The 19,849-nt window shown below is 39.9% G+C and overlaps 1 long non-coding RNA gene across 1 annotated transcript in view; it reads right to left on the bottom strand.

Moving 5' to 3' along the window:
- Positions 1-3,837: 3,837 nt before the first annotated feature.
- The window catches only part of LOC148151912 (uncharacterized), a 78,492-nt gene continuing 62,480 nt past the window's right edge, over positions 3,838-19,849 (bottom strand). The window contains exon 4 of the long non-coding RNA XR_015759103.1: positions 3,838-4,284. This is a non-coding gene — a long non-coding RNA (uncharacterized LOC148151912). The remainder of the gene's footprint in view (positions 4,285-19,849) is intronic.

Genomic DNA, 19,849 nt, shown 5'->3' on the forward strand with positions numbered 1-19,849 from the left:
AACATTTTCTAATTTGTTTTTCTTTATGTTGTTGGCGTCCTGGGATATCCCATAATATGCCAGTCAATTAACAAACACAAGGAAGCCATATTTTATACATTTATTTTCATAGCAACCATAGTAGAAGCTGTATGTATAGCATCATTCCCACAAGGATGTTCTTCAAGAATTATATTCATTACCCAACATCTGTGTATGATATCTCTGAACATTGAGAGGTTTTGGCTGTCGGATGAAATGACTGAAAGGATTTATATAGAGACCGAAATAAAGGGAATAACCATTTGATAGAGATTTAATGTTTGGTTTCATACAGCCTTCGAAACAGATTTTTCCATTGTTGAGTCGTGTAAAAATTATCCTCAAGTTTGTTATTTTTAATCATGTTAAATAATGCAGCATAAAGTGATTAAAAACACAGCCCAAATGTCCATGTGTACAAATTTTTGAACTTTAATTTATATTTTGTTAAAAATATTAAACAATCCCTTTTAAGTCTGTTTTTACTGGTTGTTAGCCAGTCCAAATGGTTATGCTATCATAACAAATGCATTTCCTGTATTTGAGATTCTGGTGTACATAAACCTACTTCTGCCACTGATTCAGTGCAAACGCTGCCTTCTGTCAGACCATCAACCCTATTTGAAAGCTAACTAACCAGATGTCAACTCCTTGAACAAATTATTGGTTCCTTCTACAGATGTAGTTCTTGCAGTTAAGTGCTTCCAGCTTCCCAGGATTCCACAGGAATAACATCACATTTTTTCTAAACCATTAGTTATCACAATTTTTTCTTTAATTGCTGCTCTAGCAATAATCATCATCATGGAGACAAAGTCAAATAACCCTAAAAAGCCAACAGGAAACAAATATTTAAAGTTTCATAACCCTTAAAGATTTTCAGTGACATTATTATAATCCAGAAAATGACAATAATTGATTCACTTCTATATAAGAGAATTCAGACAGACTAGATCCAGATTTGATCTCTGATCTGTGCAGAGTTATTTAAACACAGCCAGGGCTCTCAAAGGGATTTCATAAGTGACTCCAACTTCCCTAAGCTAAATAGGAGGAAAAGTCAGCAAGTCTTGAGCCTAATCACTACCAAATGAGTCCTGTTGGACATTGATTGAAGACAAGATTAAGATGGGGTACATTGTCCAACTTGGCAATGGTAATCATCCAGGTAGACAGCTGATTGAACTACCAAAGGATTGTTTGCATCTGCATTGAATATCACATCTTGACTACTGGTCTCAGGAGGTAAAAGGAAGAATTCTTAAAATAATAGTTTTGGATATTTTTGAAGAAAAAAGACGCATCTTGTTGAACTTTTTTTGTCTTGTGCGCATCAGGTCAATTCACAAGAAATACCAAATTAAAGGGAAAACAATATTTATACCATATGAGATTTGAGAATGAGAGGCAATCGCATTGAAACTTAAGGTAAGATGTTTTCCCTGGTTCATAATGGATGGGGAGCCTAGACCAGGGCGCACAATTTAAAATTAAGGGGGATGCCACCTAAGTCTGAAAAGAGGATAAATATTTTTACTTAAAGGGTTGTAAACCTTTGGAATTCTCTATCACAGAGGTCTACGTATGTCTAAGCTAGAGATTGATAGATTTTTGATTGCCAGTGGTGTACAGGTTTATGAGGATGGAGTGGGTAAAGGCATTGGATTATTCAATCAGCTGTGATTAAATTAATGACAGCATAAGTTTGATGGACTGTATAGTATACTCCTGTTTTTATGAGAGGAGAGTGTTGATTGATTGGAAAGTGAACTGATTGGTAGAGGCATTGCTATAGAGAAATACGAGCTAATGATGACTGATAGTTAACTGCTTTTCATTCATCATTAACTGATACATTTTCCATAGCAACATCTCTATCAGTCAGAGAGCACTTGAATTGAATTGAATTTATTATCATGTGCACCGAGACACAGTGAAAAGCTTTGTCAACCTTGTCAACCAATCAGTGCTTTCCTGTCCAGCAGCATAAATGTTTTCCCTTTACTTTAGTGTTTCCTGTGTATTGTCCTGATGAGTGCAAGATGAAAAGCCTCAACCAAGTATATCCCTTTTAAAGCAATTCTCAGGGTCTGTACTACCTGATGACTGTTTGAAATTTTTTTCTCTTGCTATTCTGATGACTGTGGCTGAACTTTTAACATTTGATCATTGCTTGTTGTCCTTTTTTGGACATATGTTACTAAAACATTTGTTGGAAAGTTTTTGAATTCTCTTAAGGTCACTCTTGATTAATCTTTTGAAGATCTGTAAAATTATGTTTTCCAACATTTTCATATACAATGTTTGTTTCACTGAAATTTTCGTGCAGTTCACAAAATAATGATACACTGATTATATGCTTAATATTGGATTGTAGCCATTCAGAACAAAGCACATATTTTCAGCATTTGCTGAATAATGGCATTAATTATTCAAATAGGGTCTGGGCCATTCAAGACTCAAGTGAATTTGCCAGGAGAAATGAGCTCAATATAAAGAGATCACTTTTCCATGAGATGAATATGGTCTGGGCTCCATCATTACTAGAAATTACCCTATCTTTCACTTTATCCTTCTTTTGATAAGACTGACAGCCTTTGTTTCTGGCACGGTATATCACCTTTTATGTTAAATCCATCTTTGATAGAAGTTTGTATTTCCTTTTGGTTAAACCTACTGCTAAATATCATCCCAATTGCCAGAAACACAATTAAAAATGGCTGACATGAGAACCACTCTATTTCCTGATTGGCTTATGTTTATTGTTCACCTTCTGCAATTAATTTAGAGCTTATGGAATGCTGCAGTTATCCTGAGCTGATTTTATTTGTCCAAATTTTTCATGAGGACCTTCAGATATATTTCTACTGGTGCCTGCCTGAATCTGATCCTTTGACAAATTGTTTGATTTATTATTTCAGAAATCACACAACACCAGATTATAGTCCAACAATTATTTGAAATTACAAGCTTTCAGAGTGTAGCCCCTTTGACAGGTGAAGTGAGAGGGAAGCACACACAACACAGAATTTATGGGCAGTTAGATCAAGGGCAGAGAGATCAAAAGATCATATAAATAGTGTGAGTGGAGTGTTGAATAATAAGTCTCTGCAGGTGACCAAGAGTGTTAGATGGTGTGAGTAAAATGTCAATAGCTGAATAACAACCTGTCCCTGGTGCCTGTACCTGATGCACTCGAATAATGCTGTTTGAATTTGTACTCTGCTAGATAACCCTAGGTTTTAGGTCAAGTTCCAATGCATTGGGAGAGATGCCAGGATAGCAACAATGGCTGTCTGAAAGTGAGGAACCAGTGTCTTTGGTGGAAGGGTGTGTGCAGCTAAACCGAATTGATTATACCCAACTCTGCAGTTTGGCGAAGAGCAAAATGGAGTTTGTTTAGTGGAAGCAATGAGCTGAACTCGCCAAACACCCATTCTGGTTTTCATGTTGGGTAATCCTGATGGCTAGTTTTTTGGCAGGTTGAGCAGTCAATAAGGACCTTAAAAATTGTTAATTACTATCAATTGGAATCTTGCCACTGACTGGTGAGAATTATGTCAGGCCATTCATGAAAAGTATACAACTTGGATTGAGATAATCTCGACATCAAGATCATGCATCTCACGAATGCCCACACTGCTGAGACTCTGCCTCTGTTTTATCTTAGCTAATTGGAGACAGTTTTAAAAGCATAACTGCTTCAGGAGGGACCACATTTTCAAACAGTATGCCAGATTTCTTTTAGTTTGGAGGGAATTTTAGAAAAGTTGAATTTTCTCTGAACCTCTGGTCTATGCAAGTGCACTTCTCATCACAGTTCATTGGATTGTGGCCAAAAACTCTGATCAATTTCCTATTCCTGGTCAGGAGTTACTAAGTCCAGTTACTTGAAGTTATGTCTGTAACAGCATTTATGCAATTATTGACTTGCGTGCACACAAATTCAGAGCCCAGAGAATCCTACTGTGTACGTATGACTAAATTAGTATTAGTCAAATATTTTTCATGCTATTTCAGATCTATCTCAAGAGAATACTGCTGATATATAACTCATCAATATGTTAGCATTTAGAAACAATTAATAGAACATGATTTATTAAAGTTCCATTATGATCTTTTGATTAATAATGGCATTTTATTTAATAAAAATAAAAGTTTAGTCAGAACACCAACTAAGTGCCAAACATATAATGAATGACTTGCATTACAATCCACCCAGTCTTTATACAGCGAGTATTCTGTTGCATTTCGAGTAGCCTCCTGGAAAACATGAACCCAAGCATAAGTTCAAAATAACATTGATTTAAAATCCTCTTAATTTCTGAGAAAAGTCAGGCAGCATTGCACAGATTCCACTGCAAGTTACAGTCAAAAACATTCTTGAAAGATTGCAGATCAATCTAAATTTATATTTTTAAAGGTGTACTTTCTTCTGTACAGTTCAACATATGCATAAATATTAGCTGTGTAAATCTTTTCTCCCTTTATTCCCCAAGAACAGTTTCAACAGGATCAAAAAAGTGAGAATAAAGGGCAGTCATCTAAAAAATGAGCCCATCTTCCTGTTTTCTCTGTTCACTTGGGAGGATATTGGCCTGAAATGTTAATATTGATTCTCTTTCTACAGCTACTTCCTGATCTGCTGAGTATCTCTAGTACCTTTGTTTTTCATATTGAATATAGGTTTGTTTATGAAACTGGCTTCTGTGAATTTAATCTTTCTTATAAAATTACTAAATAAAAGAACAGTTTTGAAAATGAAACAAAATTATCTGTGCAGTGGTTGAATTCCAGTATCAAAAATAGAGATGGAATAAGTTGATACAGCAACTTTGTAAAGAATTTCAATGGTGCTTCACCTGTTTCTCACGCTTAAAATGGGTGTCAGTGCACCCATGTGATGGATGAGTGCTACATGTCATAGTGGAAGTTTACTGCCTGTAATGATTTGGATATTGAAAGAAGTGTCAGGGACCATTGGCTGAAACATGCACTTGACTCAGTTTGTTTTGGGATTGCTTAGTTCTGTCTATAGTATGTTGTTTCTGCTTTCTAAAAAGCACTTTGTCTTGCATTTTATCTTCACAAGGTTGGTGATATATTTTCAGGTGTGCATGATGCTGCTCCTGGCACACTGTTCTGCAATCCTTATTGAAACTAATTTAATTATCTGCCTTCAAGATGATGGGGGAGTGAAGGGTATGCCACACCATGAACTTACAGATTGTAATGGAATGCAACTCTGCTGCTTCTGATGATGTAAAGTATTTTGTGAATGCTTAGATTTTAGTTGCTAGCTCTGTTGTTAATTGGCAAGTATCCCATTTAGCATGGCAATAATGTATGATACAATAAAAGGTCTAGACAATGTAAAGATGAGACTTCATCGCCACAAAGATTGTACATTGGTTACTCCAAAATTGCCACCTTGAACACCTTGCATTTGTGATGAGAGTATTGGTGAGGAGACGAGGAGATTATTCTCTAGTGTTGGCTCTTTCAACACCTACCACAAGCCTAATGTGACAGATATATCTTTTAAGATTTGATCAATTAGTGATGGTGCTACTGGGTGATTTTTGGTGATGAACATTGAAGTCCTCTATTCTATGCCTTTGTTGCCTGCTTTGTTCAACTCATGGGGGAGGGGCAGAACTTAGGGAGGATGGCAGACTGTAACCAGGTGGATGTTTCCTCATATTTTTGATTTGATGCTTTGAGGCTTCGTGGGATACAACTTTAACATTGAAGATTCTCAGATGCAATTTCACAGGACCATATATTACTGTGTCCAGTGATAGTGAAAATTATGATTTTCAGATGTGCATGATGCTGCTCCTGGTGTGTTGTTCTTCAATCCCCATTGAAACCAGTTTAATTATCTGGCTTCAAGATGATGGGGGAGTGAAGGGATGCTACACTATGAATTGACAGATTGTAATGGAATGCAACTGTGCTGGTTCTGATGATGTAAAGTACTTCATGATTGTTTGGATTTTAAACAAATGTGTATGTTTGTGTGAGCTGTTGTTCATCTCATCTCAACTTTGCCATCATATGCTAAATGTTATTGAGAATGACTCTCACTGAACTGCATAACTCACAGCTTGGTTAAAGCCAAGAATTCCATCCTGTTTTATTCTTTTTACAGCTTTTCATAGCTGTTTAATCAATTGAGTAGCTTGTGTGTCCTTTTCAGAGGATATTTGAGAGTCAACCACATTGACGCAAATTGAAGTCATAAATATAGACCCACACCAGGTGAAGAGGACAGGTTTCCATCAATAAAGTACATTAATAAGCGAGCTGGATTTTTACAGCAAAGCTGTCAATTTCCTGGTTACTTCAATAGATGTATCCATTGAAACTTCCAACTGGAAACAGGAATGTGCTTCTCCAAATATTTATAGATATATAAGAGGTGCAAATTAAAATGAGAGCTGTTTCAATTGGAATTGACCATTCCTTTAGAAAGTAAACACATTTTCTCAAGTTTCAAACTGAATTGTTTTTAACTTTTATATTGCCAAAGTTGCTCCCTCTATCATTACCAAATGGAGAGATAACTTCACAGTGGCCATCCAGTTGGGGTAGGATCCTTCCTTCAATAATGGTTTATTCATCATGGTGGGGGCAACTGGGAACAACAGCCAAACCCATGCTTCTGATACCACCAGTGGAAAGTTCAGCTATTGCTTTGCCATAGAAATTCTCTCTCCTTCTACCTGCGACCACCATAGTCTGTGGTACTGGTGAAGCGTCGAGTCCTCTGGTTGGATCAGCAGTGCACAGAGGCAGGTCACTGATCCTAATGTCTCTTAATTGATCACCACTGGAAAAATGTCTTCCACAGTCATGCTGCTCACATGCATGGGCTTAACATCTACATTTGGTCCGAGGGGCGCAAACCGTGGTGTGCCATTACATTTTGGCCAATGATTCTAAACTGTTCTGATGAAAGGTCATAATCCTGAAACATTAACTCTGTTACCCTCTTCACAAAAGCTGTCTGACCTGCTGTAAATTTCCAGCATTGTTTTTGTTTCATATTTCCAACACTGCGTGACATCTTGTTTTAATTTTTACAGCATCTGCCTCATAATACCTCTTACTGTCATTGATATGGTAGTAATAATTATTTGAGGCAGATTTTGGGTGGAAAATGAGCATGTGGGATAGAATTAAGGGTTAATTACATCCCTTTGCTCCTGTTTCAATGTAGTGGATTAAGCTTTTGGTAGACTTGAAAGAGAACTAGTAGCTTCTTGGGATTGGAAGGTGTGCATAGTTTTAGTATTTTGTTGTGGATTTAGAAGACAACCTTGAGGAACACATTTTACACAGTTTCCTGTCCCAAAAAGTTGGTTGATTAGAGCCAGCATGGTGGCTCAGTGGTTAGCACTACTGCCTCACAGCGCCAGGGACCTGGGTTCGATTCCAGCCATGAGTTTCCTCCAGGTTCTCCAGTTTCCTCCTACAATCCAAAGATGTGCAGGTCCAGTGAATTGACCATGCTAAATTGCCCGTGGTATTAGGTGCATTAGTCAGGGGTACATATAGGGTAGGGGAATGGGTCTGAGTGGGTTACTCTTCAGAGGGTCGGTGTGGACTTGTTGGGCTGAAGGGCCTGTTTCCTTACTGTAGGGAATCTAATCTAAAGCTTGACACCATCCAGGACAAAGTAGCGTGCTAAATTAGCACGACATCAACAAATGTCCAGTCCCTCCACCACCAATATTCTGCCACAGCAGTGTGTACCATCGACAAGATGCACTGCAGAAAAACACCAAAGGTCCTTACACAGCAGCTTCCAAGCCAGCACCATTTCCCTTTTTAAAGCGAATCCCAAAGCATTTTGTTCTTATATAAGAAGCAAGCGGGTAACTAGAGAAAGGATTGGTCCACTAAAGGATAATGAAGGAAAGCTGTGTATCGAACCTGAGGGAATGGGTGAGATTCTGAATTATTACTTTGCATCAGTGTTCACTGAGGAGAGGAACATGATGAATCTTGAGATTAGAGATAGAAGTTTGATTAGTCTGGATCACGTTGACATAAGTAGGGAAGAGGTTATTAAGGTGGACAATTATCCAGGACCAGATGGGATCTATCCCAGGTTACTGAGGGAGGTGAGAGAGGAAATAGCTGGGGCCCTGACAGATATTTTCGTGGCATCCTTAAATACAGGTGAGGTGCTGGAGGACTGGAAGGTTGCTCATGTTGTTCCCCTGTACAAGGAGGGTAGTAGGGATATTCTGGCTAACTACAGACCAGTGAGCCTGACGTCGGTGATGGGAAAGTTGCTGGAGAGTGTACTGAGGAATAGGATCTATTTATATTTAGAAAAGAATGGGCTTATCAGTGATAGCCAACACAGTTTTGTGTGGGGGAGATTGTGCCTTATCAACTTAATAGGGTTCTTTGAGGAAGTGACCAAGTTGATAGATGAAGGAAGGATGGTTGATGTGATATATATGGACTTTAGTAAGGCATTTGAAAAGGTTCCCCATGGTAGACTAATGGAGAAAGTGAAGTCACAGGGTGTTCTAGCTAGGTGAATAAAGAACTGGTTGAGCAACAGGAGACAGAGTAGTGGTTGAAGGGAGTTTCTCGAAATGGAGAATGGTGACCAGTGGTGTTCCACAGGGGTCAGTGTTGAGGCCACTGTTGTTTGTGATATACATAAATGATCTGGAAGAGGAGTCTGTTAGTATGATCAGCATGTTTGCAAATGACACGAAGTTTGGTGGAGGACATAATGGAATGTCAAAGATTATAGGAGGATATAGATAGACTGGAGAATTGGCAGAAAAGTGCCGGATGGATTTCAATCCAGACAAATATGAGGTGATGCATTTAGGCAAGACTAATTCTACAGCAAATTATACAATAAACGGAAGAGTTTTGGGAAAAGTTGATGGGCAGAGAGATCTGGAAGCACAGGTCCGTTGTACTCTGAAGTTTGCTGCACAGGTGGATAGAGTGGTCAAGAAGGCATATGATATGCTTGCCTTCATTGGACAGGGTATTGAGTATAAGAGTTGGCAAGTCATGTTAAAAATTGTACAAGACATTGGTTCGGCTGCATTTAGAATACTATGTACAGTTCTGGTCACCACATTCCCAAAAGAATGTGGACACTTTGGAGAGGGTGCAGAGAAGGTTTACGAGGATGTTGCCTGGTATGGAAGGTGCTAACTCTGAAGAGAGGCTGAGTAGGTTAAGGTTTGTTTTCATTAGAAAAAAGGAGATTGAGGGGGGACCTAATTAAGGTTTACAAAATCATGAAGGTATAGACAGGGTGGATAGAGATAAGCTTTTTCCCAGGGTGAAGGATTCAATAATGAGAGGTCACACTTTCAAGGTGAGAGGTGGAACGTTTAAGGGGGATACATGCGGCAAATACTTCACACAGAGCTTGGTGGGTCTCTGAAGCACGTTGCCAGCAGAGGTGGTAGAGGCAGGCATAGTAGATTCATTTAAGATGTGTCTGGACAGATGCATGAGTAGGTGGGGAGCAGAGGGATACAGATGCTTAGGAATTGGGCAACAGGTTTAGACAGTAGGTTTGGATCAGCTCAGGCTTGGGGGGCTGAAGGGCCTGTTTCTGGGCTGTAAATTTTCTGTGTTCTTTGCTCTTGTATCCTGTATGATCATGCAGTTCTGCCACATTGACTTCCTCCAGCAAGATCTCTTGGAAGTGGAATGTGTCAGATAGCTAGCCTGTCATGCTATTGTTCAACTTCTTAAAATATATATTTGTTCAAGAGATACGTGTGTCGCTGGCTAGGCCTGTATTTATTGCCGATCCTTATTGCCTTAGAGAGTTGGTGGGGAGCTGTGTCACTGCTGTAATCCATTCAGCCTATGTACATCCAAGGTACTGTTCGTGAGTGAGTGTGACCTAACAATCGCAAAGGAATAGTGACATATTTCCAAGTCAGGATGGTGCATGGTTGGGAGAAGAATTTGCAAGTCGTGGTGTTCTCATGTATCTGCTGACCTCTTCTTCTCGATGGCAATTCCTGTGCTTTTGGAAGGTGAGGTCTAATTTTTCTCAAGGTCACACCTGGAATAATACAAATATGTACACACCAGAGTCCAATACATACCTCATTGATTAAATAGCTTATTGACTTTAATTGGGTAGATTCACAAATGAAGAATGGCCACTTGGATATACTGATGTATGATATCTTGACTACATTAGATTAAAATTCCAACAGAAGCCTCAACTCTGGGAAAGGAGGCAAAATAAAGAAGGTAAAATTGCTATAAGCGAATCCCACCTGCAAAATGATAAGAGACAGCTATATAAAAGAAACCTTAAATTTAAACAGTTCAATTTATTATTTCTCTTCCTGTGAGTAAGTGCCTGGCCTCCACTTGGCAACAGTCCACAGTGACATGACTGAAAGTGTGGAGAATGGCAAACACAGACTTGCATGCCATCACTCTCAGCCCCAGAGAATGGCATATGAGCATGGTTTCAATTGTAGCTCTCAGCAAAGCATCAGTAACACAGTTATAAATAACACATAGTTCATAATATCAGTGGAACAAAGACCTATTGTGCTCTTATATTGGTGTAAAAACAAAGTTTAGAATGTATTAATGTGATCTTCTTCCCTCCTCCCTCCCCCTCTGCATCTTGAGTACTGTGAGACTGTATAATAAAGCTGGACTGCTGCTGGTGTTTGCTTAGCAAGCTGAATAGGCCCCTTAAATGGCAACAGATTGGCTTCAGACTGAATACCCACCGACTGTTAGATGAAATTTTATGACCTGCTACCACAAGGGACAATCCTTAAATAAGCAAAATTTGCTAAATTGCTTGGGAGAAAGCCGGAACATTTATCAAATACAATGCAACTTTTCAAGATTCATTTATTCACAGGTCAAAATTAGACATCTACAGATGGCCAGATGCTGTTTTCTTAAATAGAGTAATTCTGCTGCATTTACTTTCTCCATAACTGTTAGTGTTTTATAAATGTAAAACAAACAAGTGTTAACCATGTGTATTGGATAGTCATTTAGATATGGGAGTAAATCCTTGAACAAATTAGCTCTGGAGAAATGTTTTTAAAAGGGTGCATAATAACAGGGTGTAATTATGAAAAGCTGAGTTATATAAATAGATGTCACAAATTTAATTCATTGTTTGACTCTAAATCAACCAAGCAGATCATTCTTTTAAAGAAATTTGAGTATTCTATTACTGTACATGCCTGGATTCCTTAGTATAATATGTTATGTCCAAAAAAATATATTTTGATTAGTGAGAAAAAGTAGTTTAACTTATGAATAAATCTTGGTGTTACCTTAAATGAATCTGACACATTATTTTGACCTAAATCAAGTCTAAGTATCAGCAGTGAATACGAGGTCCTAGATTTATACTCTCAAGTTGGGAAATTTCATGGATTGCCACAGCTGTCTCTGGGAAAAATGCCCTAAAGAGTGAGTTTTTCATTCTGATGTGGAGGACTGGGAGCCGGTATTGGACTGGAGTGGAAAAAGTTCAAAATCACACTACACCAGGTTAAAGTCCAACAGATTTATTTGGAAGCACTAGCTTTCAGAGTGCTGCTCCTTCATCACAACTGAAGGTAGTTCACAACTGTAAGGAGGCCTTCCTCCTTAAAATTCTCATATAACCCAACTCATTCCCCTTAGTTCATATTTGCCACTTTATGCTAACCTATTCACCCTCAGCTACCCTCACTGGCCCTTATTGCCCCAACAACAATCCATGTCCCTATCCAATCCCTTCACAGCCTCCATGGCATGTCATACTCCTTTCCCACCTGCAAGGATCCCTCATACACTCCGTGCTAACCCACACCTACACCTACCATCAATGATCCCTTTACAGCCCCTTTGTCAACTTAGTACCAACCCTTGGTGCTCCCCACTTATCATCCTTTGCATTTCCACATTCCATGCCATTATTTAGATTAGATTAGATTCCCTACAGTGTGGAAACAGGCCCTTCGGCCCAACAAGTCCACATCGACCCTTCGAAGAGCAACCCACCCAGACCCATTCCCCTACGCCTAACACTTTGGGCAATTTAGCATGGCCAGTTCACCTAACCTGCGCATCTTTGGACTGTGGGAGGAAGCAAGAGCACCCGGAGGAAACCCACGCAGACATGGGGAGAATGTGCAAACTCCACACAGGCAGTTTTCCGAGGCGGGAATTGAACCCAGGTCTCTGGTGCTGTGAGGCAGCAGTGCTAACCACTGAGCCACTGTGCCACCTGTTAGAACCCACTGTGAATAGACTACAGGATCCATGCAAAGATAGAATAAAATTCTACTTATCCAAAGGATCTTTGTTGCCATATTGGAGGCTGATGCATTTAGGCCTGATATACTTAGCTGCTATCAGGGGTAATTGCACCAGAGTTAAAGCTGGAGTACTCATGATACATGAGTACAAAATGACCCCAGATTTTCAGGCTCAATATTTTAACCAACTCTACCAACTAATCCTCTAATAAAAGGATATGAATATGCTAATTTCTAGATCATCCATTATTTGCATTTTTGAAGATTATTAGCAGTTTTGACTACTTTATTGGCAGCTGTGCATAGTAATTCCTGGGTTACTAAGTCCTGGCTGGCTCCCATTGTGTTTGAAATGCTTTTCTAAGAATAAAAATATTTTATATGGTAAGGTAGAGAGTGATTTAGAGTGCACAGCTGTAATATGGAAACAGAATTATCACCAATGTGATTATATGACTTTACAAACTGATTCCAAAAAGCAAAGAAAAACTTCAACTCTACTAGGGAAAGTGCTTCACACTTGTTTCACAGGCTTGAGAAATTGATTTCTAATATATTTAGGAGACTATTTGAACAGTGTAGATTGTGATTGTCTCCTTGATTTGAAGATTGAAAGATTTACCAATCATCTTTTCAGGATTCCTTCAAAGATTATTTAAGTTGATGCAGTGAGTAATGCATGCAGGTCCTGGGCCTCCTCCACTGCCACTCCCTCCCCACCTGACACCTGGAGGAACACTTCAACCCAAGGGCATCAATGTGGACTTCACCAGTTTCCTCATTTCCCCTTCCCCCACCTTACTCCAGTTCCAACCTGCCAGCTCAACACCATCCACATGACCTGTCCTACCTGCCAATCTTCCTTACCACCTATCCGCTTCACCCTCCTTTCCGACCTATCACCTTCATCCTCACCTCCATCTACCTATTATACTCTTAACTATCTTCTCGCCAGCCCCACCCACCTCCCATTTATCTCTCCACCCTAGAGGCTCCGAGCCTCATTCCTCATGAAGGGCTTTTGCCTGAAACATCGAGTCTCCTGCTCCTCGGATGCTGCCTGACCTACTGTGCTTCTCCAGAACCACTCTGATCTAGGCAATGAGTAATGGAGTCATACGGAACAGAAATGCTTGAGATTTGAACTGTTACTTCAGTTATCTGATTGGATACGTGGTGGGCAAGAGATGCCATAATGGACCTTGAAGTGCCAGGTTACGATGAAAAAAAGCCAGAGAAAAACACTATCTGCAGAAACCAACTTCATTTCCTTTGATCGTTAGGGCTTTATTTGTTGCTCTGACATTGAACCTTCGTGATCAGCTTCAACCACCCACTGTTTTAGTTCTTTTAAAAAATCTTCTATGCATAGGATGAAAGGTTGCTGGATGAAAGCCAGTGGCCATAGACACTGGGTGGCAATCCTATCTTGGCAGCCATAAAAGTAACAGCTGCCCTTAGTTTCTTTTTGGAATGGGTTGTTTCTGGGAGTGACTAGGCTCCTGTGTGATATGCCTCAGGTGTAATTTATAAGTGGATCTCGGAGCTCACTGATGCTCTCTTTGCAAGTAAACTCTTGACAGGTGAAAGTTGGGTAGTGAGGATTTTGAGATTCTGAGGTGCTGGTTTCTCGCAGGTTCAAGACGAAAAAGATTCCACTCCCTTAATTTACAAATCATTTGTGACCACAACAGCAGGATAATATGGGCCTATGTTAGATATTCAGTGACTCTTCCGTCCTGGACTGCTGTCCTGTGCCAGCTTTTTTCAAAGGTTCTTGGCCCATACAAGGATGGTAACTCGATGGCGAGGGATAATCCTTCCACATCTGGTAAGGGCACCTCTAAGACATTCTTAGACTGATGCTAAAGAGAAATACAATGCTACAGACACTTCCACCAGGATCACTGTACAAAAAAACCTACTCAAAATGATGCGCCAATGCCTGAACCAGGCCTGGTTAAGTTCTGTGCATTCAACTCCATAATGACAGTAACATGCAATATGCCCGCTTCTCAAACTTTAACTTTTCAGGGTGACTATGAGAACCATCTGTGAGTAGTGCAATATTGTGCATGGGATTCCTGACCTATGTCTCCCTGTTACCACAGGAAGGTTTTCCCTGGCCAGCTGCAATGCCCTTTCCTCAAATGTGCTGAGAATCTTAATGTTTGACACCACCCAACTCCCTTTACCTTCTCTGTGTGGTTTTGGCCTGTTTTTCCTGAAATGAGATAAGAATAAGGACTAAATGCAATGGCAATAGGTGCAAGAGTACTTTGTGAGCATGCGTAAGCATATAAAGAGGTGAGTTCTCCCCAGGGAACGCAATGGCCTGGGAGGTTACCAGTTTCAGAGTATGTGGTGGGTGGAAGGTTTTGAAGGTTGATTGTGTATATGATTCTGATGCTTGACAGCTATGAAGCTTTCAGAGATACCTGTGCAGTGGCAGAGTTAAGACTGTGAGTGTGAGCTCGCAAAGAGAGGATGGTGACATTAGGAAGCATCACTTCATTGTTAAGGTGACCAGCAGACTGAGTGGATGTTTTTGGCTTGCAGCAAGTCAAGTGGGGGTCCAGCTGACCTTTAGATATGGTGCTAGAACCTACAACAGTGGGAGGCCCTGTCAGGAGTTCAATTTGCTGCTCTCTTGTCACATGTGATTCACCGAGTCACTTGTACAACGTTTTTGTTTGCATAGACAATAAGGTGAGAAGTATGCAATCTTGTGAAATAACTTATCCTGGGCCATTACAGATGTAATCACATCTAAGGTACTCACTGCCATATTTTAACCCCAAAATGGAAAATCTCAGTCTATCTCTTTACTGTTGATGGAGCGTTGACTGATGCAATGGCAACTAATTGGATTAGATCTTTCTTTTCCTTATGTACATTGTGTGCAATTTTCCACATTGGTAGATGCTGGTGTTGTAGTTGTAATGGCAAAAGTTGCCGAGGGGCACAGTTGGTTGGGGAGCACAAGCCTTCACTATTACTGCCAGGATATCATTAAGACTTATAGCTGTTGTTTCCAGTGCCTCCTGCTATTTCTTGTTATCCTGAGAAGAGAATCAAATGAGCTGACAACTGGTATCTGTGATGCTATGGACCTGTGATGCTAAGGAGAAAGCTGAGATTGATCATCCACTTCGCAGTATTGGCTGAAGATCATTGCAGATGCTTCAATCTTTCCTTTGCACAGATCTGCTGAGCTCCCCCATGATTGAGGATGAGGATATTTGTGGAGCCTCCTCCTCCAGCTGGTTGTTTAATTATCCACCAACATTTAAGACTGGCCATGGAAGAACTGTAAAGCTTTGATTTGATCCATTACATGTGGAATCACTTACATCCATTATATGCAGCTTCCATGGTTTGGTGTGCCTTTAGTCTTGTTTTGTAGCTCCACGATGTTGGTATTTCAATTTTAGGTAGACCTGGTGCTGCTCCTGTCATGCACTACTCAAACTCTCACTGCACTGGGATTAATCTCCCAGCCTGAGGGATACTAACAGGACCTTGAGGCTACAGTTTGTGCTTGAACATAGTTGTGCTGCAAATAGCCCACAGTGTGGCATGGATGCCGTGCGGTATAGATAAGTTGAAAAGCAAAGGTCTTTTTCATAGGGCAGGGGAATTCAAAACAAAGGGGCATATTTTTAAGGTGAGAGGAGAAACATTTAGAAGGGACCTAAGGAACAACGTTTTCAAACAGAGGGTGGTTTGTATGTAGAATGAACTGCCAGAGAAAGTGGTACATGCAGATATGGTTACAAGATTCAAAAGATATTTGACAGGTACATGAATAGGAAAGGTTTAAGAGGGAAAAGGACTAAATGCAGGCAAGCGGGACTAATCTAGTTTGGAAAACTTGATTGGCATGGACTGAAGGGTTTTCTTCATGCTGTATGACTCTTATGACTCTATCCAATTCAGTACAGAGATAGTGCCAAACAACACAATGGAGGGTATCCTCAGTGTGAAGATGAATCTTTCTTTTCACAAGGACATTCCTACGTTTACTCTCATGGATGATTGCATCTGCAACTGCTGATTGGTAAGGCAAGAACAAGTTAGGTTTTCCCACTCTGGATCTCCTTGCCACATGTTGCAGGCCCAGACTTGAGAATATGTCCTTCAGAAACTGTCAGTTTTGTCATTAATGGTGTTATTGAGCCACTCTTGGTGATTGGTATCGAAGTGCCTGTCCGAAGTATCTTCTGTGTCTTTGCTATCTTCACTGTTTCTTTCATAGTGGTGTTCACCATGGTAAAGTACTGACTCATCAGAGGGGAGTAAGCAGTAAATAGTAATCAGTAAAATGCTTTCCTCTGCTTGTTTCACCTAATGCCCGAGGGTCCATGGAGCCCAGGGTAAACATTGAGAAATCCCTGAGGAACACTGTCCTGACTGGATACCAATGTGGAAGCTCTGACCTCCCAGTGGGACAGGACAAACTCTATGATGTTGATGGAGAATGGGATTGTGTCTATAAGGTCTGGCTATATCAGGCTATTGCTGGATTTGACTGTGAGGCCATTCTCCCAGATTTGGCTCCAGCTTCCTGCTATTTGTAAGGAGAACTGTGCAGGGTTGATTGAGTTGGGTGTGCCATAGTCCTTTCTGCTCCTTAAGTTGATCTGTATGGTCCATTCACTTTTATTCCTTTCTGACTCTTCTGCAACTGTTTGGTACAATAGAGTGGCTTGATAGGCTATTTGAAAGTCAACCACACATCTCTAAGTCTGGAGTCACATATCACAGGCCAGAGAAGGACACTTCCTAATGTCCTTTAGGGAAGGGCATGAATGAACAAAAGGGTTTTTAAACAACAATCCAATAGTTTAATGGTCATGAGATTTTTTTTAACTATTTGAATTTTTAAATTCCACCAGCTGCCATGGTGGGATTTGAACATTTGCCCCCACTGTACTAATCTACTCTTCTGGATTGGTTCAATAATATTCACACTAAACGTTTGATCCATGGAGTCATCATATCCCAATCATCACAGTACTCATACTAATTGTTAAATCTTCTGGAAAGAAGCACAGGAACAGATTAATTAAGGTAATTAACTATTAAAGGGAAAGCTCTGGAAAATTCATCCCAGGTATCTCAGTAGCAAATTCATAGACTTGCAAAAATATGTGATGTACCAGAAATGTAGATTGCAGAATTGTCTCCATGAATTTGAAGGCAGCAAATATATTCACTATTCAAGAAAAGAGAGAGAAAATCAGTGAACTATAGCTCAGCTAGCCTGGATTCAATTATACAAAAATACTAGAATCTATTATCAGTGACATGAAAATGAAGAACTTACATAATCATGATCATAATTATGCAGAGTCAACACAAATATAGGAAAGGGAAATATTGGCCTGGATTTTGTGATGATCAGATATATTGTGCAGTGCATTTAGGAGCTATGCTTGTGGAATCTCCTTTACAGCAGACTCTGAGGGAATTGCTGAAAAACTGAAGATTCCAATGACCAAGTCACCTAAATATATCCCTCTAAAAGTATCCATTTAAATGGGAGAATTTGAAGGGTTCCATTGCAGTTATGTAAGTCTTTACTTAAACGGTGAGACTATTAAATGTCTGGTCTATCTCTTGAGTAACTATTAAAATGACCCCCAAAACTTATAACATATATACTCTGCGAACTACTCATTCTACAAACCCCTTACACTCCCATAAACCCTAGCCTAATACTTCCTCTCTACTCCTGTAACCCAAAATCTTCTCCAACTGCTGAGCCCAACATGACACCATTTCTCCTCCCAGTGGATCTAACCACTGCCTGCCCTACCAAGATGCAACACCAACCCAATCATTCACACACCCTTCCCCCATGACCTGACACTCATCCACGATCCCCAGAATGTAACAACTCCTGACCTCTTTGCACCCTCACCCCTACCTACCTGGTACACTACTTATTTGGCACTGTTCTTACTTAGTACCCTATTCTCCTGGCTTTGGGCATGGGGATGCACGTGATGAAAGGTATGCAATATGAAATATAATGTTTGGTTAAAATAAGTAGATTTTTAAAAAATATTGAGACATTGGGAAATGTTAGTATCCATTGGGACCTAGATATTTTTAATTGTATCACAGAAGTTAATCACGTAGCAAGTTATTAAGAAAACAAATAGCATGTTGGACTTTGTTACAAAAAAACTCCTGAATACAAGAAATGGAGCAGGAGCAAACTATACTTCTAACTGAGCCTTCTTTGTCTTTCAGTACAATTGTAGCTGATCTTTGGCTTCAATTCCACTTTCCTGTCTGCACGCCATATTCTTTGATTCCCTGAGAAGCCAAAAATATGCCCATCTCAGCTTTAAATATATTCAACAAAAGTCCATCCAGAAATCCACAACTTTCGAGGATGGAGAATTTCAAAGATCCACAACATATGGAGCCAAAAATTTGAATGAAGAAATATCTCCTTTCCTCAGTTGTAAACAATCGTCTGCTTATCCTGAGACTGTGATAATTTACAGTTGGCAGAAATAAACTTACGTTTACGGGATCATGAGCCATCAGAATCTCCAATTTTTCAATTAAATCACCTCACATTTTTCTAAACTCTGTAGAACATAGGCCGAGTTTAGGAATCTCCTCAACATAAGACAAAACTCACATCCGAATAGCCAATCTAGTGAACCTTCACTGTATCACCACCAACTCAGATTTCTCCTTCCTTCAATGGGAGACCAAAATTGCACACAGTATTCCTGTATGTTAGCCAAAACACTGCACAATTGTCTCAAAACTTTTATTCCTTTATCAGGAATAAAGGAAAAGGTGTCATTTCCCTTTTTAACTGTCTATTCTGTGTGTATATTAACTCTGCGTTCTATGTACAGCAGGTCTCTGATCATCAATATTTTCAAAATTCACACGTTTTAAAGTGGGTTCTAATTTTCCATTCTTATGATCAAAGTGAAAACATTGCCATATTATATACCAGCTGCCTTTGTGTTTCCCCCACAACTAATGCCTCTGTATCTCTTTGCAGTTCTTTCTGTCTCATAGAGTCATAGGGTCATAGAGATGTACTGCATGGAAACAGACTCTTCGGTCCAACTTGTCCCTGCCAACCAGTTACCCTAACCTAATCTTGTCCTATTTGCCAGCACTTGGCCCATGTCCCTCTAAACACTTCGTATTCATATACCCATCCAGATGCCTTTTAAATGCTGTAATTGCACCAGCCTTCACCACTTCCTCTGGCAGCTCATTCCATACACGTACTACCCTCTGTGTGAAAAATTTGCACCTTAGGTTTCTTTTATATCTTTCTCCTTCCACCCTAAACCTATGCCCTCAAGTTCTGGACACCCCCACTCCAAGGATAAGGCTTTGTCTATTTATCTTACCCATGCCCCTCATGATTTTATGAACTTCTATATGGTCGACCCCTCAGCTTCTGATGCTCCAGGGAAAACAGCCCCAGCCTATTCATCCTTTCCCTGTAGCTCAAATCCTCCAACCCTGGCAACATCCTT

Source organism: Chiloscyllium plagiosum, unplaced genomic scaffold (genome assembly GCF_037043375.1).
Source record: "Chiloscyllium plagiosum isolate Xiang-an unplaced genomic scaffold, Cpla_swu_hap1 HiC_scaffold_2, whole genome shotgun sequence".
Classification (NCBI taxonomy): domain Eukaryota; kingdom Metazoa; phylum Chordata; class Chondrichthyes; order Orectolobiformes; family Hemiscylliidae; genus Chiloscyllium; species Chiloscyllium plagiosum.